The sequence below is a fragment of the Onychomys torridus genome, chromosome 4 (assembly GCF_903995425.1).
Source record: "Onychomys torridus chromosome 4, mOncTor1.1, whole genome shotgun sequence".
Lineage (NCBI taxonomy): Eukaryota > Metazoa > Chordata > Mammalia > Rodentia > Cricetidae > Onychomys > Onychomys torridus.
In genome coordinates, this window is record NC_050446.1 from 137,199,971 (window position 1) to 137,222,820 (window position 22,850).

Here is a 22,850-nt window from a genome sequence, read left to right on the forward strand (position 1 = left end):
TCTCTTCTTTCCTCCTATGTCCTCGAGCCTTTGGGGAGCAGGAACGGGTAGCGTACATTCCTGGCTGGCCTGCGCTGGGGTTAAAGGTCACCACGCTCCCTTCTGAGCACAGCAGAGGGAAGGAGGTGAGCCTGCGGCTGGCCAGGGGCGTAGAGGAGTTGAGCCCTACTGGGCCAACCAATCGCGAGGCGCCCTAGGCTGTCTGCGCCCTGCCTCATCGAGGGGCCAGCGCCGCGAAATTCCTCTGGAGGTGGGAGGCGCCCGCCCTGATGTAAGATTTCTCATGTTGTGTGTAGAGGCATTCATGGGCGGCAGTGGGAGGGCTGGCAGGAGGAGATTCTCCTTGAGCGAGCAAGGGCGAGCAGAGGTCTGGCAGTCAGAGATGAAAGCCAGGGATATTCCCTCCAGGAGATGGCTGTCCAAATGCCCTGCCCACCCCTCACCAGGCATCTAGGCTGGCACTCATGGCCCAGGTGTCCCTAGTCTCATTCTTTCTGCTGGAGGACTCTCTTGGCACAACTGGTCTGAAGCAAGCCCCACCACCATCACCACACACACCCCACTCCTGCCCGCCTCAGTGTGCCTATCCTTGGAGAAGTAGGACTACCACAGTTCTAACATACTGCTTCTGACCTCCGGGGGGATCCGAGAGTCATTCTGGGTACACTTCCCTCTGAGGGGACAAAGAACACTGTCTGTAGATAATCCTTCAGACCATCCCCTTTCTCAATTTGGTCTCTGTTTACAGCCCATGACGAAAGTGAAGCATGAGGAGACCTGTAAGGTCACTCTCCCTCAGAGATAGCCCCAGTTTCTCTCAAGGTAACTAGGCACCCAAGACACATTCAAGAAGGATCATGTTGATGTTATGCTGTCTGTTTTCCATGCAGAATTTAGGAGCAATAGAAGAACCTTGCCCATAAAGACAATGGAGCTCAGTCATTGCTCAGGAAGCCCATAACAACCACGCCTGTGTCTAACACTAACAGGCCCACTCCATATGCCAGAAGGGCTACTTATCTTCATAGGAACTCTTGTTGAGTTCTGAAATGAGCCAGGACAGAGCAGATACCCCCTTTCTCTAACACACATATACACTCTTGCACCTCCACCCCAGCAGCACTACCAGTGACTGGACCAAGACCCCTGTATTTTCTGTTCCAAAAGCCAGCACTAGGGTACAAGGCCTGGACATAAAGACAATACAGCTAGCTTGTAGACAGATTGAAGAACAACCCCCTGAGATGAGACATCCTGTCTCCTCACTATCACCATTCTGCAAGCTAATAAATCCCATAATTGTTTTAAAAAAACAAACAAACAAACAAACAAACCCAAACAGCAGCAACTGCAACCTCTTGGCATGTGAAGGTAAGGGAAGTAGTCATAGCTGAGTTGGCCCAGGTATCTAAATGTGTCTGCTTTGATGTGTTACCAGAATGGCTCAGGAACTCAGTTTCTCACTTCAGGTGACCTGCCTTAGAGATGACTCTCAAGGATGGACAGATAGGATGGCCTCAGTTACACTCTGATCATGGCATTCAGCATCCATAGCAGGGATCTGGGAAGGTTCCATGAAGATGGGCATGATCCTGGCTATCAACAGTGAGCAGTAGAAAATGTGAACAGACAGACAGATGGTCAGGGCCCTGCAGCCACATGAGTCCATGCTATCTGTTGAGACCATTGTAGAGTTACCCCCAGGAGCTGGAGAGATGGCTCAGTGTTTAATAATATTGTTTGCTTAATGCTCTTGCATAGAACCCAAGCTTGGTTCTCACTCAGTATCTACGTTGGAGTAGCTCATAACTGCCTATAACCCCAGCTCCAGGAGATCTAACACCCTCTTCTGGCCTTGATAGGCAGCCAGCTGCACATGTATACACACACACACACACACACACACACACACAAATACAAAATTTAAAAAAAGTTGAGCCAGGTGTGGTGGCATACACCTTTAATTCCAGTACTTGAGATGCAGAAGCAGATGAATCTCTCTGAGTTTAAGGGCAACCTGGTCTACAAAGTGAGATCCAGGCCATTCTTTAAAACCCTATTTTAAAAAACAATAACAACAACCAAAAGCTCACCCCAAGCATATGAGCATGTCAGGAGACCATCAAATCCATGAAGGAAATTAGCATCAGGCCACACATTCTGGGGGCCAAACAAAGGATGCAGAAGCTGGTCAGGCCATGAATGTGCTTTCTGATAGAAGACCCTCAGAATGGGTCCCTTCTATCCCAAGTACCTGGAACACCACCATGATAGCCATTAAGAGTGCCATGTGGCTGGCCAAGCCCAGCATCCTCTGTAAACCCTAGAGGCCCCCATGTGCTTTACTGGTAACCTGCCCTCCACCGACACACCATGTGGCTTTCAAGGGGCAGAGGAGCAAGAAGGGACCCTACCTCAGGCAAAGAACTGTGAGACAATAGAGAGATCAGGGACTTACTTGCATTTAGCCTCAGGGTCTGCTTTGTAAGCAATAGCCTGGGAGGAGCTTTGGAAAAGAAAATTCCAGAAGAACAGCAAATATCCCTCCATATCTAGTAGAGGTACTACCCCACCAACCCTGTCATTGCTAGACACCTTCCCCCAAAGGCAGCATTTCCTCATTTACCCCCACTGGGTTTTCTGTAGCTGTCTTTGTCTCAGTCACTGGTCAGAGAGACTGCCTGTTTATCCTCCAGCCAGTGGTGTTGCTCAGTCGTCCCCATGGCAACAGACCTGAGAGTTCTGCCCCCTTCCAGAAACCTGTCCCTGCCCTCTCCAGCACTCTGCTGGAAGTCCCTATCTAGAGAGGCCAAGAGCAGGGAGGGAAGAAAGACTACTGCTGTGGGCTGGGGATACTGGGACCCACCCATCACACATCATCCTGGCCCCTGTAGTGGAACTGAATCCTGCCTCAGTCTGCAGCAAAGACCAATCCATGGCCATGGGAGGGGCTCCTCACCCAGGCTTCTGTAATATGGGCTTCCTGGGCATAGTTTGACCAGGTCTAGAGCCATCTGGACTTGCCTTCCTGTCCAGGCCTCTGTAAGACTGTCCTCCAGAGCTGCTCCAGGCTAGGGGCTACCTGCCAACCCCATGGCTGCCCCACCCCAACTGTCCTCCAGGCTTGTGCCCCTGCCAAGCCCCAACTGCCACTCCAGCTGCTATTGCCAACTGTCGCCCCATCTCCATTCCAAGTGCTCCCCACCCCAACTGTCCTTCCAAAGTACCATAGCCAACTGGCAGCTCCTTGCTCCGTAAGCCTTGCCTCCCACCTACCATCTATGGGGCCAGGGCTTAGCATTCCAGAGTTCCCTGCATTTCCAGCAATATTGGCACACCTGCTATGTTCCTGGCTAGCCCTGGGCTGGGGGAAGGAGAAGTACTGAGGCTCAAGACCAAGAGAGTAGGTTGGGGGCCAGGCCTCAGCAGACCAAGGGGAAGAGATGGGGAAGAACAGAGCAGAAGCAGAGGATATGTCAGCCAGACCTCTATGCCAGACCTACACAGGGGCAGGGATCAGCCACAGTACCCAATCAGAACCACGTGTGCACTTTGGGTAGAGACAGACCTTACTTGGCTGTGGGGTACAGCTGGATCCTGACATAGTGCTTTCCTCTGAGAATTTCTAAGCAGCTTATCCCAACCACAGGCCCTGGGAAGGCCCCAGCATAGATCAGGGACAGTCCTGCTCCTGCCATACCCTCAGATACCCACCAGCCTTCCACACCTATTCCTGGGTCTCAGCTGGTGTCCTGAGCCCACTTGGGTTGTCTCTTAAGAGTATATTTTCCACACAAGTTCTAGCCCATTTCACCAGGTCCCAGTTATGGGCTTTCCTCTTCTGCATCCCAAAGTCCTTTCTCCACCTTTATTCAGTAGTCCCTGTGACATGTCACTTCTATAAAGGGATACTTGCTTTATGCAAACACACTCAGAAGCCCTGGTAGTCAGTCTTCCCCTGAAACTACTTGACAGGTTGCAGTCCCGGCTATTCCAGAACACAAAGAAGTACCTGGAGTCTTCACCAGGCCTTGGGGGAGAAACTGTTGCCCTCACTGGTATAAGTCTGGGGCTGTAATTCCATCTCAGAACAGGCAATGAGGGCTGGGCCTTAGTCCCAGCTTAAAGCCACTGTTCCCCAGAGGCTACAGCTCCAAGGCTCACATTGCACAGGCTGGTGATAGCTCTGCTGATAGCACCACAGGTGAAAAGGGACACCTGGCTCTATTTGGTATTCCATTTGGGAGTTCTCAGGCCTACTAGCCTGAGACATGCTAAGGAAAGAAAAATTGCTGTGTTAAACTAGTCCTAGAAGGAAGGAAAAGGCAGCATATTCCTTGAGTACCTACCATGTGCCCAGTATCTCCCCATGTGATGACTTGCTTTCCCAGAGTTACCTGGCCCTTCCTCCTGAGCTAGGGCCTGGGACAGAAAGTGAATAGTGACTGTGGTCCATAGAGGACTGTGGAATAGTGCTTTGTCCTGCCTTTTGAGATGTAGGCCCTCCCTCCCATCAGGAAAAGCCTTCTGGGGTTCCCCAGAAGAACCAGAAGGGGCCTGGGAAGATAGCTCAGCAGTTAAAAGCATATATTGCTCCTGCAGAGGACCCAAGTTTGGTTCCCAGGATGGATGGCTCACAACTGCCTGTAACTCCAGCCAAGGGAATCCAACACCCCTGACTTCTGCAGGTACCCGCACTCATATGTACAAACGAAAACACAGATACACATAAATTAAAATAGGATCAGAAGAGGAAAGAATAAGAATTTTTTAGAGATTCTTGGTAAGCACCACCTTGGTAAGTCACTTATCTAAGTAACTCCACCCAGAACTAGGGGGTAATCATGTGGATGTCAGGTGCCTCTAAGGTGATATGACAAGAGGACACCTCATCTCTGAGATTCTCTCTAAAACTTATTACCTTAGTCTTCAGAAAGTACACCCCATAGATTCTACTTGAGGTACTGTCTACTCAGCATCTGATCAGTAAACCTTAAAACTGAAGTTCATGAGAAACAAAGGAAGCCTGAGAAATTGCCTCAGCCTACAAAAATGTAAAATGTAATGTCTCCAAGTATGATGGAGGGGACTGGAGAATAGAGGAGAGCTTTGGGAACTAGGTGGTAAGGTCCAAAGAAAGTCTTACTGTAGTAGAGAGTTATGCCAGCAAGGGCTTCCTGATACTCACAAAGGCATGTAGCAATGCCAAATGACAGTGAGAAACTTGGAGCCTGGAAAAGTCACACAGGAATTCTGGGCTGTACAACCTGCAACTTTTCTGAAATCTAAAGTTATTACAAAATAAAAGGTTCATTCTTTAAAGGGGGAAAGAGAAGCAAAACCAACCAATAATAAAAACAAAACAACTCTCATGACTTCTAGGGTTGAGAGCTGAGTAGCCACTCACAGTATATCTCAGCCCAGCTATTTATTTCCACTATTTTTTGTTTGTTTGTTTTTTGTTTTTTTGAGACATGGTTTCTCTGTGTAGCCCTGGCTGTCCCAGAACTCGCTCTGAAGACCAAGCTGGCCTTGAACTCACAGTGATCTCCCTGCCACTGATCTTAGTGCTAGGATTAAAGGTGTGTGAGTTCAAGGCCAGCTTGGTCTTCAGAGCGAGTTCTGGGACAGCCAGGGCTACACAAAAAAAGAAACCCTGTCTCGAGAAACAAAACAAAACAAAAAAAAAAAAGAAAGAAAAAATGGCACTTCAGTTGGGTAGTGTAGTGGTGTACACCTTTAATCCCAGCACTTAGGAGGCAAAGACAGGCAGATCTTTGTGAGTTCAAGGCCAGCCTGGTCTTCACAGAGAAACCAAAAAACCAACCAAACAAACAAAGGAATTAGCACTTCAGAATATTCATTACTTAACCCATTCCCCCAAACACTCTCATGGGGTACAAAAACACAGAGTCAGGGATGCTGGTCTTATATTTCTGAGTGATGTTGTGTGGTGAGCTCTGGGCTCTCAGGCTGCACACAAGATGTGTTCTCTTAAACACTGTTGAGAGAGCCTGCCACCTTTCATCCTGGCCTCTGTCTACATAGGCTCAGCCTTGATGGTGTTCCCTTTGGGGCTAGGGAGATAGTTCAGTGGGTAAAGCGCTTGATATGCTAGCAGAAGGACCTGAGTTCAATCCTCAGCACTCACATAAAAAGCTAAGGTACAGTGACACCTGTGTGCTGTAATCCCAGTGCTGGAAAGGTAAAGACAAATAGATGCCTGGAGCTAGTTAGTTAGCTAGTGTATCTAGCCTATGTTGGCCTAAGTAGGAGCCCAGATCCCAATAGGAGACCTTGTCTTAAAAATAGAAGGATGGTTGGGGCTGGAGAGATGGCTCAGAGGTTAAGAGCACTGGCTACTCTTTCAGAGGTCCTGAGTTCCATTCCCAGCAACCACATGGTGGCTCACAACCATCCATAATGAGTTCCAGTGCCCTCTTCTGGCATGCAGGCAGAACACTGTGTACATAATAAATGACTCTTTAAAAAATAAAATAAAATAGAAGGGCAGACAGCTTTTTTAAAAAATTTTATTTATTTATTTGTTTTGGTGGACAGCTCTTTTTTTATTTTTTATTTTTTTGGTGGACAGCTCTTAAAGAGTGCTTGGCTTCTAAGTGGTTGACAACTGTATGTTATTACCAGGTGACAATATATGCTGTGAGACTGTTTTTGTTTAAAAAAAAAAAAACCTCAGTTACAACAGTTACAAATATCTGTCTACATACAAATTTTGTATGTAGACATGCACATATAGGTAGAAAGAGAGGGCACTGAGGGCCAAACTAATGCCTTGTGCATTAGACAAGCACACTGAGCTACAGTTCCAGAGTATCTGATCTCCTCTTCTGGCCTCTATTGGCACTGTATGCATGTAGTGAATATATAGACAAGAAGGCACATACACAAATTTAAAAATTAATAATAAATTTTAAAAATTAAAAGATCTCAGCTACATTTTGTAACTTCCACCATGGCATATTATGGCCAGGGCCAGAAGGTGCAACCCATTGTACCCTATACAACAGAATATGAGGTCTGGGCTTTGGAACCACATCTTTTTTACTTGTGAAATAGATCTCAAATTTAGATGTGGCTGTGTGAGGGTTGTATTTTTGGCTTTGGTGAGTAAATGAACCTCAGATTATATAAGAGATTCATTCTAAAACAAAGTCAAGAAAACAACTGGGCAGGATCATGCTAAAAGGAAATGATATTACTTTCCTTCAAAGTGTTTCCAACTAGCAATGGCCAAGGACAGAAGCTGAGAAGGCAGTACAGTATTTTTAAAGGTGTCTTTTGCTGGGCGAAGTAGTGCACACCTGTAGTCCCAGCTACTGGGATGCTGAAACAGGAGGATCTCTTGAGTCACTGAGTTCTGGGCTATAGTGTGCTGTGCGGATCAGGTGTCTGCATTAAGTTCAGCATCAATATAACAACCTCCCAGGAGCTGGGACCACCAGGTTGTCTAAGGAGGGGTGAACCTGCCCAGGTTGGAAATGGAGCATGTCAAAACTCAAGTGCTGATCAGCAATGGGATCTCACCTATGAATAGCCACTGCACTCCATACTGGGCAACATAGCAAGGACACAAACTCGCAAACACACATACATACCACATCTCTTTTGGACACTCACCCAGATGCAAGGTGTCACACACTTTTAATCCCAGCACTTGGGAGACAGAGGTAGGCAGATCTTTGAGGCCAATGTTATCTACAGAGTGAGTTACAGGACAGCCAGGGCTATAAAGAGAAACCTTTTCTCAATAAATAAATTTAATAATAATAATAATAATAATAATAATAATAATAATGTATCTTCTGCTGGGAGTACAGTCTGAAACATTGATTTATATTGTTTTGGTAGCCTGTATGTTATTGGGTAGCAATAAATGCTGTGAGATTTTTTTGTTTTGGTTTTTGTTTTTCAAGACAGTGTTTCCCTGTGTAGTTTTGGTGCCTGTCCTGGATCTCGCTCTGTAGACCAGGCTGGCCTCGAACCCAGAGAGATCTGCCTGGTTCTGCTTCCTGAGTGCTGAGATTAAAGGCATGCACCACCACCACCCAGCAAGATTGTTTTTGTTAAAAAAAAAAAAAAAAAATCTTGGGCTAGGGAGATGGCTAGGATGTAGAGTACTAGAAGCTCTCCCAGAGAACCAGGGTTCTATTCCCAGCACCCACATGGCAGATCACAGCTGTCTATAGCTCCAGTGTCAGGGTATCTGGCACCTTCACACAGTTATACATACAGGAAAAACACCAATGCACACATAAATAAATTTTAAAAAAAATATAATAAAAAACATATCAGTTAGGTAACCTATGGTCCTCCCTCTTCCCAACTGGCATTTTCAGAGGTATAGAGCAGAGTGATGTCTTTGGGTCACTTTGGCCCTGATTGAGTTTCCACATTCTGCCCCACAGAATGGAACTGTAGGACCCTGGCCTAGACTGCAGCATGACGAAGCCAGGTGGTAGTGGCACATGCCTTTAATCCTAGCACTTGGGAGGCAGAGTCAGGAGGATCTCTGTGAGTTTGAGGCCAGCTTGGTCAACAGAGTAAGTTCCAGGACAGTCAAGGCTGTTACACAGCAAAACCAAGTCTCAAAAAAACCAATAATAATGATATAATAATATTAATAATAATAATAACAAAATAACTCAGTTACAAATATCTCTATATATACAACTTTACAAATATAGATAAAGAGGGCATTGAGGGCCAACTAATGCCTTGTGCATTAGACAAACACACTGAGCAACACTCCCAGCTAATCATAAAAAGCACTTTGTTAATTTTTAAGAAAAATACAAAAACTGGTCATGGTGGTGTACACTTTTAATCTCAGTACTCAGGAGACAGGCAGATTTCTCTGGGTTCCAGCTCAATCAGGGCCACACAAGTGAGAACTTGTTTCAAATTTTTTTTTAAAAAGAAAAAGAAATTAAAAAAAATTATTTTTCATTTGTGGCTAGAGAGATAGCCTAGTAGTTATGAAAACTTCCTATTTTTCCAGAGGACCAGAATTCAGTTCCCAGCACCCATATCAGGTGGCTCACAGCTGCCTGTAACTCCAGCTCCAGGAGATCCCTTGCTCTCTTCTGGCCTCCCTGGATATCCGAACACATGTGGTAGCAGACATATGTACACATAAATAAAAATAAACTAACAACAACAAAAAACCCTAGCAAGATGACCTCCAATTGTGGCCTTGTGGGACTAAATTGCTTGTCTCATTTCTCTGCTGCATTGTTTTAGACTGAAACTTCAGTATCCAAGTAGTATCACACATTTCTGGAGGTCCCACAGCTCAGAATCTAGGATCTGTTCCTGGTCAGCACAATCTGAAGGAAGCTGAAAACATCTGGGATAAAAGTGAAAGGCCATTCCTTCCTTGTTCTTGAGTAGAATACCGACCACCTCCCCAAGCTGGCTCAAATGGGTTCATTTCGTCCTTCTCACTACGAGTCTTCTGCATTGCAAGGAACATGAATCATCGCTACACTATTTGTAACACCTCTACTAACCCCTCAACCCCAAAGGCCTTTCTTGCTCCTGCCCCTTGGTGATTCTCAGCAAATACTCCAAACTTGGTTCCTAGCCACCACAATAAAGTCCTGCCTAGCTTTCCTTGGTATCTTGTTTGTTCCCCTTCCAGTTTCCCTTGGTCCCTATGACCTGATGCTCCACAGCCATCCTGGCCAAAGTTGGGGTCACTCCACATGGTGCTGGGCAGTTACAGTCTGTACCTGAAGATCTCATCTTATTACCATCATTGTCATAGGAGAGTCAACAACCATACAGTGCAGGTATCTGAGGAGTAGGGGAACTGAGGAGGAGATGCTAAGAATGGGCTGAGATTTGGGAGGGTATTTTCAGTCTTAGATAGCTAACAGACATTTCCTTCCTGTTAAGATTTGGGATCAAAATCTTCCTGGTTGCTCCTGGGAGGCCCAGAGGCTATGGGACCTTTAGAGGAGGCTGTATTGCAAACCCTGACTCGCAGTCCTGAAACCTGCATGCTATATCGCAGAAAGCAAGATTTGAGAGTTTTCTCCCATGGGCCTTTGCCATCCTCAAGTCCAACCCAGGATGAGCACATGTCCTAGGAAACCCAAAGCTGGGGGCTAGAAGGGGCTGGAGCCTTGGTCAAAGCCTTATGAGAGAATGGAGCAGCATATGCACGCAGCCACTCCACCTTGTTTGGTCCCCCTTTGCTTCACAGCCCCAAATCCAGATGGTCTAGGTGGTCAGAGTTCCCCTTTCCTGGAGCCATATGGAGTACTGTCCTTCTACTGGGATGGAACACCAAGAACCAGGCTCCCTGACCCCAGCTCCAGGTGGCAGGCTCCATTTCCTCCTCCCCTGGGGATCCTGGTGCCGGGGTGGAGGCTGGAGGCCTTATCAGACCACAGGTTTTCCTGAGGAAGGAAGGCTGGGTGTGTATTCCAGGACAGGCGCCTCTTTGGGTGTGCCTAGATCAGTAAAGAGGGACATATGCTCTGCCATTCCTCTTGGAGCGAAGATAGCTTCTTCTTGGGAAACTCTATACCACAAAGACAAACAAGTCCACATTCTGGAGGTCAGAAGCCTGGGGGGAAGAGCACACATTCCCTGAACTTTCTGACAATACCAGCATCATCAGGGGAGAGTCCACAACAGCCCCATCAGATGCTCAGAGGGTTTCATAACCTGTCCAATTAAATGTGCCCCACAATCATGCATGGTTGGATTCACCAAACCACATATATGACATGAAAACAACACAGAAGAATAGCACCCTCCTATTATGGGTGCTAAACAAGATGCCTTCAGCTTATGGACATTATCAAACTATATCCTTGGAATATGCACACTTTCCTGTAGGCGTATGATATATAAACTACACATGGGGTGGGGGTAGTATCTAAGAAGCCCTCCACAGATCCTTCCAGAGGGAAGAATGTTCCCTGAGGACTGCTTGTCCTGCCTTCTGACTAGGCTAGCCCCCTGAGTCTACCTTTCTCTCTTTAGAGAAGTCACAGGACCCTCATAGAGGAAATGAACCCAGGGAGGGAAAGGGTGTCCTGGGAGGAGTTGTGGTTTGGAGCAGGGCCTGGCTGGCCAGGCTGACCATCAATGATGTCTCTGCCTTGCTAGGCAAGGCTCATGAGCAGCCCCCTCCTTTACCTCCTCTAGGGTAGAAGGGTTAAGCTGTATGGATGGGGCCAGTAGATGTTGAGCCCACCTCATTAATGTGGGCAACTGGCCAGGGAGCACTGGCGTGAGACAAGGGAACTGCCTTGCCTCACCCACTAGAGGTTGCCTCTTACCTCCTCCCTCCTGGTCTGATCTCAGCAGCCTCTACCCCTTCCGCTTCCAGAGGCCCAGGGGCTATTTTTAACTTGGCTGAGCTGCCAAAGTAGAAGGTGGACCAAGCCCTTGGGGGAGGGCCCAGGAGAAAAGGCCCTAGAAAGGGCCTAGCTGTCCAGCCCCCACTCTCTAGAGATCCAGGCATCCTAGGGGCACTGGTCATTCTTAAGCTTACAGGAGAAATAGTATTCTACTCACCACCACAGTTACAAAGGAAGGCCATACAGATCTGAGGTTCAGAAATGCACTTGAGACACACATCAAATGCACACATCTACTGCACTCAAACTCATATTTATTCTCTCTATCTTGTGTGTGTGTGTGTGTATCACGTGTATACACACACAAACCACAGGAAGACAGACAGAGGCACAAGCACAGAGATACCCAGCTGTTGAGAAAGTAAGGACCAGATGCTGAAGTAAAGGAGGGCACTGCTTGGCCCAATTTGTTCTTCTTCACAAGTACCAGCCCAATAGGGATACTCCAGGATTCATAATACTCCCCTTACACTGGGACCACCTTCTGATTCATTCTTCCACAAGAAACAGGCTACCTAGGAATCTGAGCTGAGCTGAGCTGAGCTCAAAGGCATCCTCCAGAAGCCTTATGCTCAATCCTCACAGAAAGGAAACTCGGGACTGGCTGGAAGGGCAAGGGTAGTATCTCTCCTTGTTCCCTCCTGTCTCCCTGCTCCTGTCCCTCCCTCCTAGCCTTTGTTTCACAGAACAACTGTCCCTGACCTAGGGGAGAATTGGAGTCTGATCTGCATGCTAAGGGGCTGGGATGGGGGCCTTATCCACTTCATCAGATCCAAAGGGAAGAGGTAGCAGGAGAAATGGGGGCTCAGGATGCCATGACTCCAGTTCCCCTCCACTATCTCGCCCCATCTCCACTCTTGGGCAGCTTCTGGGAGGGATAAGGGAGGAGAAACGGGGAGGGGGGTGGACAGGACATCCTCTTGGCAGGACACAGGATGACAGGCCGGAGGTTCCCAGACCCTGTCAGGGCCATGGGGAAAAGGTCACTGGGACTTAGGGCTCACTCATGGTGCTTCAAGGGCCAGGCCAGGGCACTGCAAGTGAGGGAGAGAGTGTCAAAGGGATAACCCAGTTACTGAGCTGTCTCTGGACTCAAGCCAGTTAAGTTGTGGAGCTGCCCACATACCCAGAGAAAATACAGTCATCAACATACCCAGGCACCACCACTGAGAGTGGCATCACAGATGTGTGGGAGGAACCAGAGCCTTGCTAGCCATGTCTACCTAACTGGATTTGTATCTAGTTCTTTCTATTCCAAGCAAGCCCACTGCCCTTGGAAGAAATACAATCCAGTAGGGGTTGAAAGCCATGGGAACCTTTCTCCCACACTTGCTCCAGGGGCCAAAACTGGCTACTGTAATTTGAACCCTAGCCTAGGTCCTTGGAGGAGCTAGAGGACATCAGGCAGAAACTTAAACTTTTCTTCACTACACTGGACCTACCAGGATTTGTGAGAACCCCTATTTCCCTACTAGGACCTGAGAAACTAACTTCCCTACCAGGACAAAAGCTCCATCCCTTAAAAGGATCTGTGAGAGTCCTCCTCCCATATCAGAGTCCATGAAAGTTCCTCTATCCTATTAGCTTCCTAGCTATTCTTCATGCTTGGCATAGCACCCAGCTGTTATCTATGAGGACCTCTGTCTCTCTGACTTAACTCTGAGTAGGAAAAGGCACCTGTGAACACTTTGACATAGAGCTCAAGTCTGGATGTGCCTGTTCAACTTACTAAGAGGGTCACCATGTGACCCAGGGTCTCTGTTCCTAGGGGTCCATGCATGCTCTACAAGTAGGAAGGAAAACATAGGAAGGAAAAGATCCCTTTGCTGGGAATCTGGTAGGACTGCTCCAAAATTTTGTCTCCACTTCTTACGTTTATGTCTTTCTTCCTTTTCTCATGGTACCACTTCCAATTTTTTTACATCTCTTAAAAATATTGAGACTGGGGAGATGATTCCATGTCTAAGAGTGCTGGTTGTGAGCTGAGCAGTGGTGATGCCTACCTTTAATTCCAGCACTCAGGAGGCAGAGGAAGGTGGATCTCTGTGAGTTTGAGGCCAACCTGGTCTACAGAGTGAGTTCCAGGACAGCCATGGCTACACAGAGAAACCCTGTCTTGAAAAACCAAAAACTGAAACCAAAACAAACAAACAAACCAAAACAAACCCAAAAAACACCAAAAAAACCAAAACAAACAAACAAACAAACAAAAAAACCAGAAGAAGAAATGCTGGCTGCTCTTCCAGAGGACCAGGGTTCAATTCTCAGCACCTACATGGTGGCTCACAGATGTTTGTAACTCCAGTCCCCAAAGGCTCCAAAGCCCTCTTCTGGCCTCTAAGAGCACTGTATGAATATGATAAATAGGGATGCATGCAGACAAAACACTCAGATACATAAAATAATTTAAAAGAATACTTGAACAACAACAAAAAAGCAAGGTGGTGGTGGTGCAGGCCTTTGATCCTAGTCCCCAGGAGGCAGAGGCTGATGGATCCCTGAGTTCAAGGCTAGCCTCATTTACACAGTGAGTTTCAGGACAGCTAGGAGTACACAGGGAAACCCTGTCTCAAAAAAGCAATATGTATATTATTTATATATATATATATATATATATATATATATATATTATATATATAATTTTTATTTATTTACTTATTTTATGTGTATGTGCCTGAGTATATGTATGCACACTACATGTGTACGGGAGTCCGTGGAGGTCAGAAAAAAGTGTTGGATCATCTGGACAGTTTTTAGCCACCATGTAGGTGCTTGGAACTGAACCCAGGCCCTCTACAAAAGCAATAAGCACTCTTATCTACTGAGACATTTCTCCAGCCCCACCTTCAATTTTTATATCTTTTCAAAAAGTTAACCTCTATTAAAAAAAACCTAGTTTATTGGGGCTGGAGAGATGGCTCAGAGGTTAAGAACACTGACTGTTCTTTCAGAGGTCCTGAGTTCAATTCCCAGCAGCCACAAATGATGGTTTACTGCCATCTGTAATGAAATCTGGTGCCCTCTTCCAGCCTGCAAGGATGCAGGCAGAACACTGTATGCATAATAATTTTTTTTTTTTTTTGGAGCTGAGGATCGAACCCAGGACCTTGAGCTTGCTAGGCAAGCGCTCTACCACTGAGCTAAATCCCTAACCATAAAATTTTTTAAAAACCTAATTTGTACATATGATAGTCACCAATATTAAACACAGCAAAAATGAATTTTAACAAATTCATGACCATGCCCACTGTCTTAGAATGCTACAGTTCTAAGATTTCACGTAAACAAAATCATGCCTTTTTATGGTAGTGGTGTGTGTGTGTGTGTGTGTGTGTGTGTTGTTTTGTGTAGTATTAGGGATTAAGTCTAAGATCTTGTACCCACTAGGCAAGTGAGCTACATCCTAAACCCTCTTATTATTTCTTTTCTTTTCTTTTCTCTTATTATTTCTTTGAGACAGGGTTTCACCTAGTTGACCAAACTATTCTTTAATTCACTCTGTAGCCAAAGCAGACCTTGAACTTTAATCTTTTTGTCTTAGTCTCCTCAGGAGTTGGAATTACAGACCTGTGACACAGCCTTGGCTCCATATGTGGTCTTCTATGCATGGCTGCTTCACTTAGCATAAAATCTCTGAGATTTTTTTCTCTCGATTGTACAGAAGCATCCAGCTTGTTTATTGGTCTCCAGTGGATGGATACTTGGGTTTTTCTAGTTTCAAGACATTATGATTCATGCTATGAACATCTGAGGACAAGTCTGTATAAACATGTTTAATTTCTTTTCAATAGACTCTTTGGAACAGAAGCTGGGTGTGTTGCTCAGTGGTAGAGTGCTTGTGTAGCATGTTCTAGGTTCTGGCTTCAATATCTAGCACTGCAAAACAACAAAAACAAAAGTAAAATAGAGTAGGGTTGTTCTGTATCTTGTTTTCTACTTTTTTATGTTTGTTTTTGGTTTCCCATATCAATTGTAGACCCCTAAAGGTAGAGAGCTCACTTCCGTTGCTATGATAAAATACTTACCAAAATCAACTTGGGGAGGAAAGAGTTTATTTCACCGTATAGTTAATAGTCCATCATGAAGAAAAGTTAGAGCAGAAACTCAAGGCAGGAACCTGGAGGGAGGGAACTGAAGAAGAGGCCATGAAGGACTGCTTCCCAGCTTGCTCACTCTCTTCTTTTTTCTCTGTCTCTCATCTTTCCTTTTTTTTTTTTTTTTTTTTTTGAGACAGAGTTTCTCTATGTAGCCCTGGCTGTCCTAGAATTTGCTCTGTGATCAAACTGGCCTCAAACTCAGATATCTGCCTACCTCTGCCTCCCAAGTACTGGGATTAAAGGTGTGCTTGCCACTGCCAATATCACTACCACCACCACCAGTATCGCAGCAGCAGCTTCTTTTCTATTTTTTTTTTTTTTAAAGACAATGTCTCACTGTGAAGTCCCTACTGGCCTCAGACTTGCTAAGTAGACCAGGCTGGCTTCAAACTAACAGAGATTCTCCTGCCTCTGCCTCCCAAGTGTTGGGGGAAAAATGTACACCGCCATGCTCAGTTCACCATGCTTTCTTATACTGCCCAAGATCATCTGCCCCACAACAAGTAGCATTGCCTACAGTGGGCTGGCCATTCCAAAATCAACCATTAATCAAGAAAATGCCCTACAGACTTGCCTACAGGCCAGTTTTGTTTTGTTTTTTCGAGACAGGGTTTCTCTTGTATGTAGCTTTGCGCCTTTCCTGGAACTTGCTTTGGAGACCAGGCTGGCCTCGAACTCACAGAGATCCGACTGCTTCTGCCTCCTGAGTGCTGGGATTAAAGGCATGTGCCACCACCACCCGGCTACAGGCCGGTTTGATGAAGACATTTTCTGAATTATAGTTCCCTTTTCCCAGATGACCCTGGCTTGTGTCAAGCTCATTGATAGGAACAGAGAACTGAACTAAAGCACATCTCTTGACCAAAAGAATATTCTTGAATGAATAAATTAATGAATGAATGGTGGGTTTTGGCTATCTCAATGGAGGTGGAAGCAATAAAAGAGATGTTGATAGTATGAATGGGGCAGATGAAAATGACAGTGGTCACCTAAGTTCAATGAAAACACAGATACATTTCATTACGATGCATAGCAGTAGCAAAATTACAGTTATAAAATAGCAATGAAAATTATTTTATGGTTGGAGTCATCACAGCCTGAGGAACTATATTAAAGAGTCACAGAATTAGGGAGGTTGAGAACCAATGCCTTAAGAGCCTGATGTCACCAAAATATACACACTGAAATAACCATTTCTCTTTTCTCTGTGTCTATCATGCTCACCCCCAAGACTGTTACAGTACACAACTGCTTTTTACAGCTATCCTTCTGTACTTTTTAGTTGCTTTCTCAGCTAGTTTAATTTTGTGGTTCATTGTTAAGAGTTACTTCCTGAAAATAGCAGAAGCATTTGAATTTCAGTCTTCTTGTAGTGTCCATCTGAGAGCTCAGGGAAACACTTAAGCCACTGCTCGTGCTGAGAACTATGAGGCCTGTAGCACCATGGATCATGATAGTTTTCCTAAGCATTTAGGATTTTGTCTATTTAATTTTTGAAAAAAATTTCTAAGCCAGACACAGTGGAGGCAAACATTTTTAATTCCAGTACTTGGGAGGCAGAGGCAGGCAGATCTCTGTGAGTTTGAGGGCAGCCTGGTCTACATAGTGAGTTCCAGGATAGCCAGAGCTACAGAGTAAGGTCTTTCTCAAAATAGACCAACAAAACAAAAATAAGTTTTAGAATTATTTTTATTTTACATGTATTGGTATTTTGTCTGCATGTATACGTTCACCATGTGCATGCTTTGTGCCCAAGGAAGACAGAAAAGGGTATTAGATTCCTCTAGGACTGGAGTCCTGGTTGTGAGCAGACATGTGGGTGATGGGAATTGATCCTGGGTGCTCTTAACCACTGGGCTATGTCTCCAGTCCTAAATTTGGGGTGGGGGCAGTTTACAGCTGGGCAGTGGTAGCACATGTCTTTAATCCTAGCACTTGGGAGGCAGAGGCAGGCCAGACCTCTGAGTTTGAGGCCACTTTGATCCAGAGCAGCCAAGGCTACACAGAGAAACCCTGTTTTGAAAAAACAAGAAAAAAGGCTGGGTGGTGACCCAGCATTCGGGAGGCAGAGGCAGGCAGATCTCTCTGAGTTTGAGGCCAGCCTGGTCTACAAAGTGAGTTCCAGGACAGCCAAGACTACACCGAGAAAACGTGTCTTTTTTTTTTAAAGATTCATTTATTTATTATGTATACAGAAGAGGGTGCCAGATCTCATTACAGATAGTTGTGGGCCACCATGTGGGTGCTGGGAATTGAACTCAGGACCTCTGGAAGAGCAGTCGGTGCTCTTAACCTCTGAGCCATCTCTCCAGCCCAGCAAAAACGTGTCTTGAAAAAGAAAAAGAAAGAAAGAGAAAAAGAAAGAAAGAAAAAACAAGAAAAAATATCAGGCTAGACTCAAACTTCTGGATATAACCTTAATTTTTGTATCCTGTCTCTAATTTCCAAGAACTAGGATTAAAGACATACATCATTTTATTCAGTTCTATGCAGTGCTAAGTATTGAACCCTGGGGTTTGTATGTGGTGGTATTGTGTTCCCTGAAATATTGTGCACCCTAATAAACTTATCTGGGGTCAGAGACAGAACAGCCACAATATTAAACATAGAGGATAGGCAGTGGTAGCATACGCCTTTAATCCTTGCATTCCAGAGGCAGAAATCCAACTGTTCAAGGATACAGTCAAGCATGGTGATTTACGACTTTAATCCCAGAAAGCACACCTTTAATCCCAGGGAGTGATGGTAGAAATCAGAAAGGTATATAATGCGTGAGGGCCAGAAACTAGAAGCATTTGGCTGGTTAAGCTTTTAGGCTTCTAGTAGCAGTTCAGCTGAGACCCATTCTGGATGAGGACTCAGAAGCTTCCAGTCTGATGAAACAGGATCAGCTGAGGAACTGTCGAGGTGAGGAAGCTGTGGCTTGTTCTGCTTCTCTGACATTCCAGCATCCACCCCAACACCAGGCCCTGAGTTTGTTTTATTAATAAGACCTCTTAAGATTCCTGCTACATTTGTATATTCTTGAAAAGCACTGTATCATTGAAGGTCATCTCCAATCCAGAATTATGACTCTTGATTGTCTCATCTTTAAACTTCTCATGACTTTTTGATCCTCTCTCTGCATTAACTATAAGCCCTCCACACTAGAGCTGTGCATTTGTTCCTAGAGCACCAAGAGGGAATGTCTAGGAATTCCATAGGCACCAAAATCAGATGCTCAAATTCCTTGTATAAAATGTAGACTTTGCACTGAGATACATCCCATAACAGTAGACTTTAATCTTTAGATGACTTAAAACACACTATAAATAAATTGCATGCTTAGTTATGGATAAATTCTTCTTCCAAATATTTTGAACCTGAGGTTGCTTAAATCAGACCACTCTGCACATACAGAGAAGGAAGGTCAATTACCTTTGTGAAAATACAATGGAGTCTGGTATCTTCACTGATGGCTTCCTTTCAAACGCTTTGCCTTGCTTTTGCAAGTCTGCAAGTCTTACCCATCTTCCTTCCTCCATCCCAGGTCTCTACAACCCACTGACCTTGTTCTCACACCTACAAAAACCCAACTTCCATCAACCTTGGAGCTCTCCAGGTTCAGTCCCTGAAGATTAATTCCTACAGTCTTTTGGGTCAAACCCTCACTTGGGCCTTTATTGGCAAACATCTTCTGGTATCTAGGTGCATGCCTGTAATCCCTATTGGGGAAGTAGAAGCAGAAAGATTAGTAATTCAAGGTCATCTTTGGCTACATATCAAGTTGAGGCAACCTGGACTACATGAAACCTGTCTCAATAATTAAAATATTAGCTGAATAAACTGTTCTAAGGATGGTGAAGGTAGAAGTAAAGAGGACAGAGAATGAGGCACCAGATTTACCACTACCAGGAGCAAAGAATGACCACAAAAAAGAACTACCTTCATTTGCCCTGATGGTGTCCATGGCAGAAACCCAGCTAGGCAGGAAAGGAAGTCCACCCTGGCATCTGATGCTTGTGTAAGGGCCCCCTGCTGCCCTGCTGGCACTACTCCCACCAAGGTCCACAGGCCCTGCCTGGGACTTTCCAAGGGCAGAGCCAATGACCAGGAGTCTTTGCTAGGGCAGTCAGGGCACCCAGGCATTTCCTGAGAAGTCTCCCTTCCTTTGCTCTTCTTCCTCCCTACCTCCCACTCTGGGGAGTTTCCATAAGGCCATGGCCTGCTATTTTCGGTTGAGAGAAGGACCAATTATTTGACCCACTGCTGCCCCTACAGGAACCTGCAAAAAATAAATTGGGGATGGGATTGGGTCAGGGATGACAGGCAAGTCCTCTTTTCCCTGGTCCTCATACCCAGATATACCTGGGAAGTGCAAGGAGCCTGGCAAAGCGGGTGGCTCCAGAGATGGACTCCAAGCCCATGGGCAAGGTTACTAACCTTGGGGAGGATGGACTCAGGGCCTGGGTGGGATGCCACCTTCTTCCTGTAGCCTCATTCTAGCACTTCAAAGACTTCTCAAGGCTTTGTGGTCACTCTGAGCTCCTGGGCAGCTGGAGGGGCTGGGCAGGCCCATTCACCCTCAGGGTTTTTTGTTTGTTTGTTTGTTTTTGTTTCTTTGTTTTGTTTTGTGAGACAGGGTTTCTGTAGCCTTGGTTGTTGTGGAACTCAGTCTGTAGAGCAGGCTGGCCTTGAACTTACTTAGATCCACCTGCCTCTGCCTCTCAAGTGCTGGGATTAAAGGTCTGTGCCACCACCATCTGACTGCACACTCAGTTTTAACTCAGCTTGGAGCAGCTTCAAAGAGGTGAGAGTGGACAGCCTTGTGGTTTGTGCTTATTCCTAGAGCTGGGGTGGTGAACATCAGAGCTTCTATTCTGCTTGCTCCCTCACCCTCTTTGCCTCACTGCCTTCCCTGAGTGGGTTCAGGGAAAAGATCCAGACACTTTTCTGGCCCGCAGATCCAGTCTTGGACCAAGTGCCTCCTGGGGCATGTGATGTATGTAAGTGTGGGTTCCCTGACCCTGAAATCCCAGATACAGAAGCCACAGGAACCAAGGTGTGGGTACCTTCCAGGCCAATCTCCTTTCTTCTCCTTTGTCCTTTCTTTTCTGTTCCTTCTCTATTCTTCTACCTGCTGTATTTTTTAAATGGCAGGAAGAAGTGGCACCATACAAGTGGGCCCACGTGGGAAATTTATTGAGGGAGGAGAGAGAAGGGAGCAGAGTCCAGTCCCTAGGGACAAGAGCAAAAGAAGAGAAAAAGAGAGAGAAAGGAGGTGGGCGAGGCCTGCCTTTTATAAGAGAATGTAGTGAGTGTGCACAGAGGGCGCTCTTAGTGGCTGCAGCTAAGGACTATCCTGTCAGAACCCTAAGGGCAGGCCAGTGCAGATGCCTAAATGCTAACACTACCCTTGGTGGGTAGGTCCCAGAGGAGAGAGGAAGAAAGGGGACTGGGGAAAAAAAAGTCAGTATCTTTGAGGTTGCCTTGAGATTCTGGCCCCTACCATCCAGGCTGTGGTGGGTTTGACCCCACTACAGCTCCCTGGCCTGGGTGGATGATGTGGAGCCAGTTGTAGCCCTGGAGCAGCTGTCCTAGACTGGGGCCAATGCTGAGAACAGAGAGTGCCTGGGGGATGGGGCAAGTTCTAGAGTCCCCTGGGATCAGCTCTGGGACAGTTGCCATTTTTAATCTGTACAAGTGACTTAGAAGGAGCCGCGAGGGCCATAACCTAGATCAGCTCAAAGTAAGCTGGGTAGGTGAGCCCCCTCCCCCAACCATGTATCAGAGGCGGTAGAGGCTCAGGTCACAGTCTTCTCTATATCATATAGGCCACAGATGTGGGTCTGCGGTAACTCTGCCTATCCAAAGCCTGTCCACATTTCAAGAGACGCTTGGCTCTGGGCTGGCTCTCTCCTCCTCCCCGTGACTCAGATGGCTATAAGGCTATACATTCCCCAGATTGGGGTCACCCTAGAACTCATAGTCCTGAAAGCTTAGGCCTCAGTGGAAGCCAGCTTTCAGTCTACCATCCAGGGAGATTCAAGTTGCAGGCCCAAGGGAGGAAGGCACAGGACAGGCAACTTAGCTAGAAAGCTCTTTGCTTCTGTCAACACTACCTGGGTACAGAGTAGATATGGCTTCAGACCAGACTTCACTTTTCACTCTGAAGCACAGCTTTCATACTTTTGAGTGACTTCCCTGGGTAAGGAGTGACTATGCAGCTGTTTGACTTCAATCTCTTTTTCAGGCCCTAGTCCCCACTTCCTACCACTGGAGCTCTCTGGCTATAACAACCTTAGTGAGAGGAAAGTGACAGAGTGCTGAGTAAGGTCCTTAGGTCATGCCTTAGTTCTCCACGAGCTTAACATTAACTACCCCTTCTGTAGCAACTTATAGAGCCCCACTACCCTTCAGTTTTCCTATAGTTCCTTTCAAGAAGCCAGGAAAAAATGTGGATAACTTTTTCACTGTGGGGATCTTGGTACCTCCTCATGAAGTTGAGTCTCCTTGCAAGTTCTTTTCTGAGACCCTCTTGACTGGATTCTTTTTCAGCTTCTATTACTGTTTTTCAGGTCCCCACTGGCCAAACGACTAAGAGTCAGTGACCCAGGCTGGTGATATGGCTCAGCTCATAAAGATGCTTGCTAATAATTCTGATGACCTGAGTTTAATCCCTGGAACTCACATGGTAAAAGAGAGAACTGACTCCCACAAATTGTCTTTTAACCTACACACACACACACACACACACACACACACACACACACACACACAATCAGTCAATCAATGTAATGAAAAAAAAAGTACCAAAAAAAAAAAATGCCTGTGACCCACCTTTCCATCTACTCTCAGCCCAGCTTTATAGCCTCTCTTTTCCAAAACCCAGGACTGATGGTCTCAAGTCCAGATCATAGTTTCTATCTGATTACCAGGAGGGTATCAGAAGTCCTCTACAGGGGAAGGATTCCCAATGGGCTTCTGATTGATAGGGCAGAATGGTTTCTGCTACTGTTCTAGTCAATGTTCATGACAGTGTTCATGAAATCTATACACACAAGATAGATATACAGTAAAAGTCCAGAGCTGCCCTAGGTAATGTAGAGCTTTCAAATACAAGTTCTCTTCCAGAGTGGGAAAGACTCACTGGTTGAGAAGGACTTTTGCAAAAGCAATTTGAACAAATCACATGGCATTAAGAACACACCCTTTATTTAGCCAGGCAGTGGTGGCACATGCTTTTGATCCCAGCACGTGGGAGGCAGAGGCAGGCGAATTTCAGTGAGTTTGAGGCCAGCCTGATCTATAAAAGTGAGATCCAGGACAGCCAGAACTTCTACACAGAGAAGAAACCCTGTCTTGAAAAAAAACC

General features: G+C 45.9%; 1 protein-coding gene across 1 annotated transcript in view; it reads right to left on the reverse strand.

The window, feature by feature from the left end:
• The window catches only part of Zbtb46 (zinc finger and BTB domain containing 46), a 109,706-nt gene that overhangs the window by 78,499 nt on the left and 8,357 nt on the right, over positions 1-22,850 (reverse strand). The gene's annotated exons all lie outside the window — the stretch shown is intronic.